Source organism: Dysidea avara, chromosome 3 (genome assembly GCF_963678975.1).
Source record: "Dysidea avara chromosome 3, odDysAvar1.4, whole genome shotgun sequence".
NCBI classification, from domain to species: Eukaryota; Metazoa; Porifera; class Demospongiae; order Dictyoceratida; family Dysideidae; genus Dysidea; species Dysidea avara.
In genome coordinates, this window is record NC_089274.1 from 27,176,094 (window position 1) to 27,194,152 (window position 18,059).

An 18,059-nucleotide genomic window follows, 5' to 3' on the forward strand; every position below is an offset into this window, starting at 1 on the left:
TTGTAAACAGGTCAGATAAATTTTTAGTCAAATTTTTATTTAATTCACATTTACTGCTACTTCTGTCATCATCAAGTAAAGATCTAGATGTAATTTCGAGCAAATGAGGTACAATCTTTTTCCTGTCTTTGCTAATTTAGGTACAATCTTTCCTCTATTTGTTGACTTCGTTTTTTAATGCTCATGTGATAACCTAGTGAAGTGTAGTGTTTTGGTTGTACAGGTGGCCAACCTTCTTCTGAAACATTAAATCTGTTTTCTATATATTGATCGCGTTGGTTACTGGCAACAGGTTTTACTGTCTCTTCCACTGTACCTACATACATTTATTATACAGGCCACATCAACTTGAATTAATGTTTCTCAGGCGAAAGATAGACAAAATAAAAATTAAAAATTTCTAAACTTAGATTAAAGTTAAAATATGCTACTCACAGTACATATATATAACCATGCAAAAGAATAATACATACTTTAATGCAGTATTATATAAACACCCAAAAAGTAAATAGCTTCATGCGCCAAGTTATTTTACAACAAAAACTAAGTCATTTCTTCCAAATTTGCTCCGCGCTTTACTGATACGGAAGGCCAGCAATACATCGATGCCACTCACATGACCAAACATGTGATCTTAAAAGTTAACACAAACATTGTTCCAAGAAATTAAATGGGTCGGTCGGGCCCGAGAAACATGAAATTAAGTTGAAGTGGCCACATTATAAACAGTACATAGTAGTATTCCTTCAATTGCATCAAGACACACATGCAGTGAAGTATGGTGTGGCCCAAGAAGCCAGTGAGATGAATTAGTGCACTAACAGAACTCTGAACTGAATTATTATCTAGTGATTTCATACATAGTGTAGGAAATGTAAGTCACAAACATTTGGTATCACTGCAATAATATAGTGACATCATTCATACTTGATCAGTGACTTAATTCAGACTATGAAGTAACACTAGGATCTGTAGGCAAGGATTGCTGCAGGCAAGAATTGCTGCTATGCTAGCTACAAAGCATTTACTGCATAAATTAATTAAAAGTCACCCATCTAGTGCTTGGAAAGTTGTGTTATCCAGCTGAGTGTTTGGTGATTGGCCATACTATAGTTTAACAATTTCTATTACTAATAAAGACATTTGCTACCTCAGTTATGCAGTTTTTCTGGCTTGTTTACACACTGTTTTCCATCACAAGATAGCATATTTCACAAAGCTTACCACCCATCAAACAAACATGGTCATAGGGTCTGAAGGCAGAGCTAACATACTTATAATTTTATGTATTTTTGATGGCACACAACATATGTGGGAAAACCATCAATTTATGCACAATCAAGACATACGGTAGTGTGTCATGTGACCCAAGAAGCCAGCACGCCACACTGTGACCATATATGATGTTCTATACCATATGCATATTTTTATGGTGTGCCTTTTGTTTCACAATTTTTATACATGCTGAGGATACAAAAGACAAAAATCGACTCAATTTATACTTCTTGCGAACAAAAATCAGCTTGATTTTTATGCTGTGGCACAAAAATCGACCCGATTTTTATCACACAAAAATCGACCAGTTTTTATCACCCAAAAATCGACCCAATTTTTATCACCCAAAAATCGACCTGATTTTTATCACACAAAAATTGACCTGATTTTTATGATTTGTATATCACACAAAAAATGACTTGATTTTTACAACACAAAAATCGACTTAATTTTTATAACACAAAAATCACACAGTGACATGACACTACACTGGTTTTCTTTGCTCTAGTAACAGTGTTCATGAGGCAATTCCATGCACACATGTGTAGCTACGTGTTAGTGAATGTACAGGGCAAATATGGCATCTAGTGTAACTATAAACTGAGGTAATGGTGCGAATAAAGAATAGGCTGCTGTAACAATGACAATTCAACAACTGGTAGTTGTATCAGATGCCATATTTGTCCTGTTCACTCACTATCACGTACGCATACGTGAAATCGCTTTACGAACATTGTTGCAAGGACAAAAAATGTCTACTGCTGATTGCATGAATCTTTAAAAATTGGGTGACGCATGCGTGTATGCGCACACAAGAATTAAAGTTTTTTTGTTTCACGGAACAAGTTGCTTACAGAGGTTTTCAGGTTGGTTGTCTGCGTATGGCAACGAATAACTGTAAATTCGTACTGTAATTCTACAGGAATTCATTGCACATGCACGGACAACCAACCTGAAAACCTCTGTACATAGGGAATCTTAGTCCCTGACATCAGCAACCTGTCAAAATGTTTTTAAATCTTATGTGCACACACACGCATATTTCATGCAATTTTTAAAGATTCGTGCAATTAGCATAAAGATTCGTGCAATTAGCAGTAACCAGACCTCACTGTTTCAAGTGCGCTTTATTAAATACTCAGAGCATGTGCAACAGTATGATTTGCACCACCACGTGCCGAGTTCATGAAAATAATAATTCTTTGTGTGATAAAAATTGAGTCGATTTTTGTGTGATAAAAATCGAGTCGATTTTTGTGTGATAAAAATTGCCGATTTTTGTTCTCAAGAAGTAAAAATTGAGTAGATTTTTGTCTTTTGGATCCACAGCATGTATGAAAATTGTGAAACAAAAGGTGCACCATAAGCTATGCAGTAGATTAAAGTTTTAATTAGTTTTAAAAATTGTACAAGTTTTAATCAATGCAAGAACACCTTGGCTGTAAAGCAGGTGCATATCAAGACACACGGTAGTGTGTCATGCGGCCCAGGAAGCCGGCGCGCCACACCATGAGTATATTTATAGGAAGAAAGTAAACACGATTTTCACACCTTTGTAGCTCCGTGATTCCTTATCCGATTGAAACCAAAGTTGCTACAGAAGTGCCGGCTAGGTAGGGGAGTCCACATTCCAATTTGAAGAAAATCGCTCCAGCCATTTCCGAGATACGAGTGGCCAAAATTTGGTTTTTTTTTCTTAAAGTAACTACAGTAATATAACTAGTTACATTGTAATAATTTGTAATAGGGATTAACCATCCAAAATTGCAACAAGTTTGATAGTTACATTCTTTGGCCTGCTGAGAAAAATTCATTAGATAAAAAATTGTACAATTATAAAAAAAAAATGTTTGTTCAACTCAACAACTGCTCTACATCTTCCTGTAGTAAAGAAAAAACACAGGTAAAGAGAATACCCAAAGCTGGCCTATAGCTTTGGAGTATATACAAATACAAAAAAGGTAATATCTAATCCAAAACAGCCAAGCTGTAAAAAAGGGTGTAAAACAGGGACAGAAGTATTCACTCATTACTGCCAGAAAATGAGGAGTGGAGTGTAATTGAGAATTTGCAAGATGATTTGAAGCCATTTGTGATGATAAAAGTTGCAGACAATGATGATTATTGTTGAAATGCAATATTTACAAAGTAGATATGATTTGTATGATACCTGAGAATAGCGACATTTTTGGATCCAAGTTTCTGCCAAATTGCTCCAGCTTTAGAACACAGATGTATCTATGAAAACACTAAAGCAGAATCAGATGATGAAATAGATGGCAAACCAGCAGAACCAAAATACAGAAATGCCCAGAAAGAATTGGATTTTTCAGATGACCAATATCATACAGTATGGTATAGTATTGTATATTAGGGATCATGGAGATTTGTACTTTCTCACAAAAAAATTGACCAGAAACCAGCCTCACAATACCTTCATGGTGCCTTGGCAGTATTGGTTAGGTATAACCCAAAAACACCTTCACTGTAAAAAAGGTGCGTCCAATAAACTACAAGTACCCGGAACCCAATGTAAAAAAAACAGCTCAGCTGAAGAGAAAAAATAACTGGTAACTTAGAGCTGATATCTGGAGCGGCCAAGAATACAACTAACTACAATTACTAAAGTTTTAATCAATGCAAGAACACCTTGGCTGTAAAGCAGGTGCATATCAAGACACACGGTAGTGTGTCATGCGGCCCAGGAAGCCGGCGCGCCACACCATGAGTATATTTATAGGAAGAAAGTAAACGCGATTTTCACACCTTTGTAGCTCCGTGATTCCTTATCCGATTGAAACCAAAGTTGCTACAGAAGTGCCGGCTAGGTAGGGGAGTCCACATTCCAATTTGAAGAAAATCGCTCCAGCCATTTCCGAGATACGAGCGGCCAAAATTTGGGTTTTTTTTCTTCGTTGTTTTCTTCTTCTTCTTCTACTTCTTCTTTTTGCACACTTTGCAAAATCCGCCATAAAACAGGGATGCGTGCTCCAATTGGGCTGGAATTTGGCACACTTAAAGGGCTCATTGAGGCGAATCTCAGTACCAAGTTTGGTAGGAATCCGATGAACATTCACGGAGTTATGACCAATTATTTGCGTAAAATAAGGTCGAAGGTCTGTCACGCCCACAGGGTAAACCGCTTGAAGGAATGAGCTGGAAATTGCTATGTAGATGGAGTAACTATCGTAGGAGTACCTTTTTGTGGTTTGAAAGGAATCCAGTTAAAGGCCATCGAGATATAACACAAAACCCAACCTGTGTCACAATTATGCGATCGATTTTTATGAATAAAAAACTATTAGTTTTCACGCCTACCAGGCAAACCGCTTAGAGCAGCGTTCTGAAAATCGGTGTGTAGCTAGAATAATTATCATTGAAAGTCTTTGCAGTAGTACAGAAGAATCGGATTACAAACCACTGAGTTAAGATACCACGTGTAGCATATGCGAGATCGAGAAACTCTAATAGAACAGTCACCCTAATAGAGCATTCAGCTACGTTTATAACTTACTCCATTGTAGAATTATATTACATTGCAAGTTATTCTGTAGGGAGTTCGGCTACAAACAGTTAATCTTATAGACAATTCAGCTACAAGCAAGTCACTCTGTAGAGAATTCAGCTACAAGCAAGTCACCCTGTAGAGAATTCAGCTACAAATATGTTGCTGTAGAGATTCAGAACATTATAAGTCACACTGAAGAGAATTCAGCTATAAACAAGTCACCTTGTAGAGAGTTCAGCTACAACAAGTCACTCAGTAGAGAATTCAGCTACAAACAAGTCACTGCGTAAAGAGCTCAGATACAAAAAATCTACCCAGTAGAGAGTTCATCTAGATCAGCTACAAACAAGTTACTTTAAGCAATGTTCAGCTACAAGTAAGTCACTCTGTAGAGAGTTCAGCTACAAACAAGTCACTCTGTAGTACAAACAAGTCACCGTGTAGCTGGAGAGTTCAGCAACCAATCAAAAAACCACTCTGTAAAGAGTTCAGCTATACCATAGATACTATGGCTATACAAACATGTTATAACTCTATAGAGAAAGTTATAACTCTATATTGAGATCAGCTAGAAACAATTAGTCATCCAGTAGAGAGATCAGTTACAAGACATCACCTTATAGAGAGTTTAGTTACAAAGAAACCACCATGTAGAGAGTTCAGCTGCAAACATATCACCCTGTAGAGAGTGCAGCTATGAACAGATCACCCTGTAGAGAGTTCAGCTAGAAAAGTCATCCTGTAGAGAGATCAGCTAGAAGGATCACCTTGTAGAGAGTTCAGCTGCAAAGAAATCACCCTACAGATAGTTCAGCTACAAACAAATCACCCTATAGAGAGATCAGCTAGAAGAAGTTACCTTGTACATACAAAGAAACCATCATATAAAGAGTTCAGCTGCAAACAAATCACCCTGTAGAAAGTTCAGCTACGGATCACCCTGTAGAGAGATCAGCTAGAAGAAATCACCTTGTAGAGAGTTCAGCTACAAAGAAACCACCATGTAGAGAGTTCAGCTACAAACAAATCATCTGTAGAGAGTTCAGCCAGAAACAAGTTCACCCTGTAGAGAGATCAGCTAGAAACAAGTCACCCTGCAGAGAGAGCAGCTACAAAGAAACCATCCTGTAAAGAGTTCAATTGCAAACAGAAAACCCTATAGAGAGTTCAGATAGAAACAAGTCACCGTGTAGAGAGATCAGCTAGAAACAAGTCACCATATAGAGAGATCAGCTAGAAGAAGTTACCTTGCACATACAAAGAAACCATCATATAAAGAGTTCAGCTGCAAACAAATTACCCTGTAGAAAGTTCAGCTACGGATCACCCTGTAGAGAGATCTGCTAGAAGAAATCACATTGTAGAGAGTTCAGCTACAAAGAAAGCACCATGTAGAGAGTTCAGCTGCAAACAAATCATCTGTAGAGAGTTCAGCCAGAAACAAGTTCACCCTGTAGAGAGGTCAGCTAGAAACAAGTCACCCTGTAGAGAGAGCAGCTACAAAGAAACCATCCTGTAGAGAGTTCAATTACAAACAGATAACCCTATAGAGAGTTCAGCTAGAAACAAGTCACCGTGTAGAGATATCAGCTAAAAACAAGTTATTCAGAGATCAGCTAGAAACAAGTCATCCTGTAGAGAGATCAGCTAGAAACAAGTCACCCTGTAGAGAGATCAGCTACAAAGAAACCATCCTGTAGAGAGTTCAATTACAAACAGATAACCCTATAGAGAGTTCAGCTAGAAACAAGTCACCGTGTAGAGAGATCAGTTAGAAACAAGTCATTCAGAGATCAGCTAGAAACAAGTCACCCTGGAGAGAGATCAGCTAGAAACAAGTCATCCAGAGATCAGCTAGAAACAAGTCATCCTGTAGAGAGATCAGCTAGAAACAAGTCACCCTGTAGAGAGATCAGCTACAAAGAAACCATCTTGTAGAGAGTTCAATTACAAACAGATAACCCTATAGAGAGTTCAGCTAGAAACAAGTCACCGTGTAGAGAGATCAGCTAGAAACAAGTTATCCAGTGATCAGCTAGAAATAAGTCACCCTGTAGAGAGATCAGCTGGAAACAAGTCACCCTGTAGAGAGATTAGCTACAAAGAAACCATCCTGTAGAGAGTTCAATTACAAACAGATAACCCTATACACTGCCTGAAGGTTCTTAGTTTACTAATTTGTTAAGCTGCTTTACTGTAGTTGTACGCAGTTATGCTGATAGTAAAATGTCAGTAACTTTAAGTATATGGAACATAATTGTATTACTAAGTTTAAACTCTCAATAAAACATCAGTGAATAGGTTTACTGAAAAACTACTAAAATAACAAACAATTAAGTGTTCCATATACTGGGGACATACCTACCACTCTAGTAAACTAAGAAACTTTAAGAGAGTTCAACTAGAAACAAGTCACTGTGTAGAGAGATCAGCTAGAAACAAGTCACCCAGGAATCAGCTAGAAACACATCACCCTGTAGAGAGATCAGCTAGAAACAAGTCACCCTGTAGAGAGATCAGCTACAAAGAAACTATCCTGTAGAGAGTTCAGCTACAATCAAGTTACACTATAGAGAGATCAGCTAGAAACAAATCATCTTGTAGAGAGTTTAGTTGCAAACAAATCACCCTGTAGAGAATTCAGTTACCCGTAGAGAGTTCAAATTGAACAAGTCACCTTGTAGAGAGTTCAGCTACAAAGAAATCACCATGTAGAGAGTTCAGCTACAAACAAATCACCCTGTAGAGAGTTCAGCTAGAAACAAATCATCCTGTAGAGAGTTCAGCTAGAAACAAATCACCCTGAAAAGAGTTCAGCTACAAACAATGAGAGTTTCAGCTACAGTTCAGTTATGTAAGAAGTCACCTTATTAACTACAGTATGTGATAATCATCATTCAATGTTAAATATACAAATATTTCATCAGACAAAAGCTATACACACAATTACTTCCTTTCTTCCACAATTCCTTACAAGTTAAAAAGAAGCATCAAAGCCATATGGCCAGCTTTGTGATTTGCAATGCAAAAAGAAGTGATATCTAAACCAAAACAGCCAAGCTGTAAAAAAAGAGTGCGGCCCCCAAGGTAAAAAAAGATGTGAAATCCAAGGTGGCGGCCAAGAAATGGCTGTGATGGTAGGTTAATGGCAAAAAATTTAATTACAACAATTCAGGCGAATTTGGTGCCGAATCCTAGTGGAAGAGGCAAAGTGGCGACCAAGAAATGGCTGTGATGGTAGGTTAATGGCAAAAAATTTAATTACGACAATTCAGGTGAATTTGGTGCCGAATCGTAGTGGAAGAGGCAAATTCACCTGAATTGTCGTAATTAAAATTTTTGCCATTAACCTACCATCACAGCCATTTCTTGGCTGCCACCTTGGATTTCACATCTTTTTTCACCTTGGGGGCCACACTCTTTTTTTACAGCTTGGCTGTTTTGGTTTAGATATAATTATACATGAAAGTAAAACTAACTGGCAACTGAAACAGCTAATATCTGAAGCGGCCAAGAATGAGTGTTCATATACAACAAATACTAAATTTTAACATTGAACTTTTATCATTCAGCTGTGTTCTATATTCATTCTTGCTGCATCCTCAAGTAACTTCTTTTAATTCTTTAATTGGCTGGTAATTTGGCCACCTTTTTTAATAGTCAGTATATAGTACAAAAGAGGCGGCCAAATTATCAGCCAATTATATAAAATTAAAAGAAATTACTTGAGGATGCAGCAAGAGTGAATATAGAACACAGCTGAATGATAAAGGTTCAATGTTAAAATTTAGTATTTGTTGTATATGAACATTCATTCTTGGCCTTCAGATATCAGCTGTTTCAGTTTCCAGTTAGTTTTACTTTCATGTATGATTGTATATGCACCTGCTTTACATCTAAGGTGTTCTTGCATTGATTAAAACTTTAGTAATTGTAGTTAGTTGTATTCTTGGTTGATCCAGATATCAGCTCTTTAAGTTACCAGTTATTTTTTTCTCTTCAGCTGAGCTGTTTTTACATTGGGATCCGGATACTTGTAGTTTATTGAACGCACCTTTTTTTTACAGTGAAGGTGTTTTTGGGGTGGATATCACTCATTTTTGTTAGTGATAGGCTCTACATTATTGGAAAAAAAGGTAAATGATTTGTAGATGATATTTAAAAATGAGCAATACAAAATACTATCTTGGAGAGTCAAAGATGCACCTGTCATCTTGTCTGAAAGTGTTATAAAAGCCATACACACTAATGATGGTTTCATAACACCGCACATTCAGAAATATGAATTTACAGTGTAGTATGACTGTTCTATTAGAGTAAACCTATATCTTTACTGCATGTGATAATTACTGTGTCTCATATCTAAACACTTCAAACACCTTATTCTCAAAAGTAAACTTGCAAGTGCCTAATTAGTTCACAGTTGCTATATACACAGCTATAAATACAATATTGTCACTATAATCAAGAATCCTTAATAAAAGTACAATACGCATACGGACTCTTGATTGTTATTATCATAATATTATAACCATTTTTTAATACTGTGGTCACAGCTTCAGGATTGGAGCAGCAGAGAAAGGAATAAGAGGACTCAATCATCAAGACTTTGGAAGATGGAGTAGTATTGCCATGGACAATGCCAGTGTTAACCCCTCAAGGATGTTACAGTGCAGTATAGATCGTGTGGAACCAGTGCATAAGATCAGAGCCTCAATCATCACCTTTTGACTGAAATTAAGCAAATTTTTATACTGATAAAACAATTAAAACTAAAAAGTTGCAGTACTTATACTTTCCTCAGGGAGCATGCCCCCAGAATCCCTTGCCTGTTAAGCAGAATAATAGGATTGAGCCTTACTACCACTTTCACCTTTATTCTGGTGTTTTGGATGTATCAGCAACAACATAATACAGTAGCTGTAGATAATGCTAGTTAATGCCCTTAGGAAGAGCTATAGGGAGTGGGCATTTTGCCCTACCATCACAGTAGTTCTCGCAGTTCTTTTCCCAGCATCATCAACCGGCTGTCAATGCATTAGTCTCATCCCCCAGACCCTTCATCAAGCACGCTTATCACACAAAAATAACTACAATTCTTGACAGCTTAGAACCATGCATAGATATACTAACCCCAAGTTAGTATATCTATGCCACCAGAATCCAGATTGACAACTATCACATGATGTATTTAGGGGAAATATCATGGAAAGTCCTTAATCACCTTAAGCAGACACATGTAATACATGGTTTTAAATTGAATGTTTAAGAATGTAATTCATTGATGAGGCGTACTTTAATGAGAAACTCGCCCCTTGTGAGAAACTACACCTTTTGAGCAATGCTTGAAGAAGTAAGAGTCTAGAATACTGAGGTACTTGATGATATATGCCGGTCTTGAAGGCTAACAAAATGAGGAGTGAAGTTTGTGTAAAGTGTCACACTGCCACACACTGATTAACCGTGTTTGTGCGATAGGGTTTTTGGACCTGTGTAGAACTGAAAACTTCTAATGTTACTAAGTAGCAACAAATGCTGGTATTACCTCATGGCAGGATTGTTAACAAGGTGCAGTCTACGGACCAACTACCACTTGCCACTTACATCAGCAGAAGTCCAGGAACTTTGGCTGCAGGTTGAAGAAGTAACTAGTGAATTTAAAGTAGACACCGGCCAAAATTTTACCTATAATGCTTTTGAGCATTGCTCAAAAATTAAGCCTATTATGCTCAAAATTATGCTTTCAAAATCAAGATTATGCTCTAGAACTGACTGTTTTATTAGAGTATATCAGCCTTTCCTGACTGCTCAATTAGAGTAAGTGACTGCTCTATTAGAGTATCTCGATCTTATTTCTGCAAAGTGTGAATAACCAACAAAGAAACGGTTTAATAAGTTATATTACATGTTTTTAAATATGAAATGCACTAATAATACTATTGGCAATGAATATTTGCTTTCTTTCAGGTGCGCGTACTGCGCATTTAATTAATTTTTCAAACATCATCCCTATTATGCTGGCATTATGCTTGATGCTTTTGGTCACCTACTATGCTTTAAATTATGCTGGCATAATCGGCCGGTGCCTAATTTATAGTGTGTAATGTTTGTATGTACTCATCATGTTTACACTGCATACTGGTCTAAATGACTAAATTGATGTACAGTGAGACCTGTCTAATCAGGTCTCTGTGTAGTCTTTTAAATCCCCAAATGTGTCGTTTGTGTAAAAAGTGACAGATTTTAGGTGTACTATATATTATATTAAATGCCTGCCTTTCAGTTTTTACAGGTAATGTGGTTATAGCATGCGGTTGACCCACTAGCACTAGCAGTTGGATATGGTCATGGTACATGACATAACTTGGGACCAGGCAGAAACTGAGTGTGATGAATTTCAGGTCAGTTTACATATAGAGGAATTGTACTATCTATTGTGTTCTTTTCGTAGTTCTCAGTTGTCAAGTGTACATGGACTGTAGTAAGGGTGTTGTGAATTTCCAGGTCAGCCTACATACGATTTGTTTATTATCTCAAATATGTTTTCTGAATTTCCAGGGTCAGGCGGACGTACTGTTGTGATGGGACCAAACTTTAACACCCTGGTCAGTTTACATGTGGTGCTTATATAGTGATATTTTCCAGTACCCAGATTTTAGGAATATTGTATTTAGTACCAACTAAGTTGGTTTTTGTAGGCCATCTGGTTGTAGCAGTTGGATGTGGTCTTGTGTGACTTGGAACCATGCAGGAACTCAGATCAAAAAGAGTATTGTAAATTCAGGTCAGTTAACATACAGAGGAATTGTGTTGTTACAATTCTCCCTCATCTGGGCACCTATTTTCCAGACACCTCTATTATCCAGATGCCTCTATTATCTGGATACCTCTATTATCTGGGCACCCCCATTGACTGGACACCCCCATTGTCTGCACAGCCTAAATTAGTCATGTGGCTTCTAGTTTGCTTTAGATGAAAGCTGTTTAGTGGTTTGTTTATTCTGCTAATGATAACTACCACTTGGTTGTTAGGTGATAATGCATTTTTATAGCTAGGAGAGAGACAAAGAATGCTCTGTAGTGACTTCCATTCTGCTTACTAAACTGTACAGCACTAATTGGATAGCAATAACATTACTTGTATTTAAGTTAGTCACTTTAGTACAATTTAGGACATTATTTTATTATTAAATTAACTAGGCCTGGGGCACATACAACCAAGTACAATCACCGACGGGGACAACCTAGGACACTTTTAGACCACATTTTCTGAGGACAACTAGACACACTCGCTACCACCATCCACTTCATTTTATCTACCCAAGCGCAAACACCACAGAATAGGGACCCGCCGATTATGCTCATAATTCTACCTATTATGCTATGCTGCACTGCTCAAAAATTTACCTATTATGCTTAAATTTGTGCTCAACACTTACCTATTATACTCAAATTATGCCCAATTATTTATGCCTCAGTTCTCATGCTCTGCTAATAATTTCCAATTTATGGATAAAAATAAGTGGCTGAAGCACAAACTTAGCTGTCAAAATGCATATCACAGAAAATATCGATATACTCTAATAGAACAGTCAGCTATGTGATTGTTCTATTAGAATTACTGACTGTTCTATTAGAGTATATCGATCTTTCTGTGATAGCTATTTTGATAAGCAAGAATTCGTACTATTACACAAATATTCTACCTATTATGCTAGCATTATGCTCAATGCTTTCAGACACCTATTATGCTCATAATTATGCCAGCATAATCGGCGGGTCCCTACCACAGAATATCAAAATAGCTACTTCCCAAGAAATATCATTAATTGGAACTCATTATCGACCTCATTAATTGAAATGACTGATAAGAAATTATTTCTAGATAACATTTGTAGCTAACTAATCATTTGTAAATAGTTAATTGTACATATGTTCCCCCCTTGTAATTCCTCCCTTCCCCATAATTTTCTCCCCTGGGCATAATCAGTAAACACTGCCTGCCCAGTAATAATAATAAATAAAACCTACCAATAAGGCAGTGCATGTACAACCAGTATTGTGTGTGTGTGTGTGTGTGTGTGTGTGTGTTGGCACACGAATGCGATTATAATCAGATGCTCAAGCTTTATTGGGTATAATCAAGACAACAGCCACATACACTCTAATATAATTATATACGTACATATATAGCAGGCCCTCAGAATTCATACTGACCAACAACACTTGATTAAGTCTAGGATATTAATTTATGTATCTGTACACAATTTGTGTCCTCCTCATGTAATACCAATTGTTTAAATGAGGATGGATCAGGGTGATGGATTAAGACATGGCTGGAGTTGCCAAGGGCAGATCACAGGACAAAAGAAGCCAAGTATTTCCACTATGTGTCACATACAACCATTATCTGACTCATCCGTTGAGTTACATTTTTAAGTATGAGATGGGCCGATAAGTCAAAAATGGTCACATGGTGTCTTGGATACACTGCAAGATGAAATAAAATGTGTAGCAGATTGCTGTGAAAGGTGGCAGTGCCTTCACAGGAATATTCATGGATATGGCACATCAGTGGTGTACGGACACTGAATGGTACATACAGTAATTATTATTATTATTAAGTTTAATATGCAAACCTCCATTAAGGAGTATGACGCATATATCTTACAAAATTATTCAAGAGTTTCTGATCAAGTTCATCACAATACTTGCTTGAGACACTGCATCGCTAAAATCTGTTCTGTAGCTATTTTGATCTTGATATTATATGGCTTGATATGATGGAGTTGGTCTAAATTAGGAAGCTTCTCTTAGAACTATTTTACCATTCTTAATCCGATACAATTTATCCTGCTTGTTGAGCTCACTTAGCCTGGCACGTAGTTGTTTGTTCCGTATTTGCTCTTGTGGGGTTAAGTCAGGTGTTATAAATACTTTAGTGACATGAGTCGGGTGCTCCTTCTTACGCAAGTTCAACCTGTTGTGGAGAATTTTAAACTTTTCCTCTCTTGTTGACAAAGTAACTTTCGTGAGTCTGGGCCTTCCAGTCTGTTTACCAATCCGTGTTACATTACTGATGTGAGCATTAACTCCAATGTATTTATTAAACAAGGATGTGACATTCTGAGTATCTTCATTCTTCCGAATACTGGCTTCCGCTGATGTGGATTCTGGAAGGTTGTGCACAATCAAATTCAGTTTCCGTTTCTCCCGTTCCTTTTCTTCAGATATGATTGCTGCAGTCATTGATGCTATTGATTCAACAGTTACCTCCTTGCTATGGATCACTTGTTCAGATGGCTCAGTGTTCTCTACTACAGTGGTAACAGGCTCTTGTTCACTGTAACTAACTAAATTATTTACTTTCTCTGTCAAGTCCTCAAATCTGTTTAATAAATCCATTTGCACAGAGTTAATGATTGGCACTTACAGCTACAGGAGATAATATTTTATTTATTGTTACTGGGAAGTTAAATACCAACACAGTACAAACAATGCAAACATTATTACAACATGAAAACACAGTCTACCTTTTGTTAATAATCTGCCTGAACGCATGTACTGGCAGCTGGCATGGTGGTACCTGGCACTTGTCTGCACACTTAGAAAACGAAGATCTGGGCACAAACAATTAGTAGACAAGTTAGTAGTAGACCTACAGATGGTCACTTATGGTCGCTAATCTTCTCCCAGCCTTTGGAATCATGGGTGTGGTGCTGGGCGGTATATAGAATTACACGTACGGTAAAGTCATCAGCACAAACAGGCATAATTATTATACGTTTGTGTCTTTGTTCACCAGCGAGTCGAACCCCGGTTAGTGCAAGTTCATAGGCCTTATAGTCTTCCCAAACATTAATTAATTATTTATTTATTTATTCATTCATTCATTATTCACATTGTTAGTAACACTGTGAGACAGACTGAAATAGTTGAAAGCAAAGAGTAATGGCAGCTATTCAATCTCATTTATGACGTAATTTCAAGGGGGTGACACACAGGCACTCACTGTAGGTAGATCTGCGACCGTGGTCAAAGTCTAAGTCAAAGGTCAAAGCCACCAAAATCATGCCAATTCAACAGTCAGAAAAGCTTCCAACCCACAATCGAAAAGTGCTGAAATATCGTCGCTAAGTCACCAGTCAAAGGTCAAAAAAGGCTCTTAGTCACAAGTCAAAGCAAAATTCGGCCAGTCAAAACTTTGACCGCTGTCGCAGATCTACCCACAGCGTGTACCTACGTGACACCCCCTTGTAATTTTAACCACATTTCATATTATTCTTAGTACTTGGTTGTATAATAAATACTCTAAATGTGTTGATGGTCAACCAACAACCTGTGTTGGTATTTCTGATACAGCAGTATGTACCAGACTGCCCGGATAAGAGAGGCCGTGTACTCAGATTTTAAGTGCATTGCATTTAATGCCTGTTTGTCACTCCGTAGTTAAGCCACGAGGATCCACCAGCCTGGCATATAAATTTTTTTGTACATTCTCTTTTTACCTCAGTACCTACTTGTTGGGAGACTGGTCTCTTGTGTCAAGCTCACAGCATTATCAATTTACATACAGAGGAATTGTAGCTATTGTGTGTTCTTTTCGTAGCGCTCAATTATGACGTCAAAGGGTGTCATGAACTTCTACATATTAAGTAATGTGGTACTATCTCATATGATGGTAACAAACTAATACCCAGGTAAGTATACTTGTTGTGCTTATAGTACATGTATTAAGTTTTTCCTCATACCCAGATTTTTGGTGTATTGGTACGTATTAATGGCCCTGTTGGTTTTGCAAGCCATCTGGTCAAAACAGTTCTACTTTTATGCACAAGTGTAACTTAAAATCAGGTATTGGTTGTAAAATGGGATAAACAGTATAATTATTATCTGGTATTAAATGGTGGGAATTGGTACAACTCTAATCCTGATTTTCCTGCTGTATAGCTAAGAAATATTTACCATGTTGTACTTTCTGTTTGATGGCCACTTGTTGTTGTTTGACAGGTTTCCTCGTATTCATGTTTACATACTTAGGCACCGGACGTTTACGTTAATTACCTCTGGTACACCAGATTCACATAGCCTTGAATATAAGTTTTTGTATGTTAAAACGTCTTGTATTTTGTAGCACACAGATTTTAGTTGTATTTTATTTAATGCCTGCCTGTTGGTTTTTACAGACCATCTGTTCAAAGTGATTTATATGTTAGCAGTTGGATATGGTCATGGTGTGTAACTTGGAACAGGCAGATCAAGTGAAGTTCAGGTTAGTTGACATACAGAAGAATTGTTGCCATAAATGACTGAATTTGTGTATTATAATCAAGAAGGAGAAAGTCAGATGCTTCTGTTACCTCAATGATGAGATTCATCTGTCCTGGTACGATCTCAGCATTGTTTATGATCTCAGATGTTCCTGATTATACTGTTGTGGTAGGACCAAACTAATATCCAGGTCATCGATGAGATTCATCTGGCCTGGTAAGATCTTGGCATTATATCTCAGTTGTTTATGATCTCTTGAATTTCCAGGTTGAGGTGTACAGTTGTGATGGGAATAAACTAATTCATAGGTTACTATCCCATTGTATTGTCAGAATTTTATTGGTAATATCACAAACAATTAATGTGATGTCTTTTGTTACGTAACATGTGTATTAAGTGACATGCAGATGAAAGCCACAATGGGAGTGACTGCTTGTCGTTAGGGTGGGTAATGCTATGTAGCTAACAAGCTCACTGGTTTGAGCACTACCAGAAGCTTGACAAATCACAAAAGTTAAGGAAGTTTAATACACCATGTGTGGTGTGGCACAAGAATTGTGCTTGAAACACCTTCTCTATAGTAACTACGTTCTTCACGCTTTCACACCTTGTTTATAAGACATCTGCCAATTATCAATCCTCGCATGAGGCGTGGCACTAAGTGGAGTTTAAATATAAAGCTGAAAAGCTGTCCATCTGTCTGTCCGTCATGCCGATTACCCGCCTGGAACTGTCCATATCAACACATCATGTGCCCAACACAAAGTACCCATCATCTGCCTTACTTCAAGTTTGTTACTGCAAGTTCACGTGTGCTTCCGTTCGTTCTCTACAGTGCGTAGAAGGCCAAGGTGTAGAGAAAACTTGAGCAACATTCTTTTGAAAACCACAGTACATACTGTTCAAGTGGTAGAACACCTGACTAGCATGTAACTGTTTGTTCAGATTTACCTCATTACTGCTGTAGTAAATAGGCAGCTTGCATGATTGGACAGATACTACTGTGCATCTGATAAATGATAATACTGGAACCATGCAGATACCATAGTTTACACTGAGAAACTGCATCTGACCTGGCACAACTATACATGTTTCACTATAATCCTGCTTAGCTACATGCTTTCACTCTATAGGACCATACATTATCTTAGTGGTCAATTACACTGTGGGTTTTTGTATGGCAAGAGGTATATGTGTCACTGCAACATCAGATGGCTTTAAATTATGCCCAAATTCATTTCTCTTTGTGACAGTCCATAAAGTAAACATCGTGTAGAAACTGAAACTGTACCATGTGTACACCATTCCCTTAGCTCACATACAGCTTAACTAATTAGCCTTGTATGCTCATTATTTCACTATGTGTACTGCATAAGGATCATGTACTTTAAAGCACTATTGACATGCATACTACACAGCAAATATAGTACACTACTATTTACTCTTGGTTCCCAATATATTAATTATTGTCGCATTAGTTGTCCTGCCTGTAAAGCAGCGAAAGTTTTGTTTGCTCTTTACAGCACATTGAAGTCACTGGTAGGGAAGATGCACTGAATAATTGAACTACATTTCTGTCAAAACCACAAATATTAAACTGTAGTGTTTTTGCAGCAGGATGGCATAAGGAAACCTCATGCTGTTTAAAAATGTGACATCACCATGTACTACATAAGCAGTGCTGGTGTTTAATGCTTGGTCTGGCATTAAAATGTTTAATGTGAAGATGGTACTGCATGTAGGGCAGGTACCAATGCTAGTAAATCAATAATAAACACTTAAACAGTGGACAGAGAGGCAAACTCTGCCCGGTCCTGGGATTAGAGGTTTGATCGAAGAAAATACGTGTATGGGAAAACCAGAATTAGACAATGTCAGTGCCAGATGGACTGCACAAACATGGCTATGCTGACTGGTATAACATGACGGTAGATGTAACATAAGGTAGAAAAATAAAATGAAATATGCTTATTTTAACGAGGCCTACTTTTTATTGTAGCGAGGT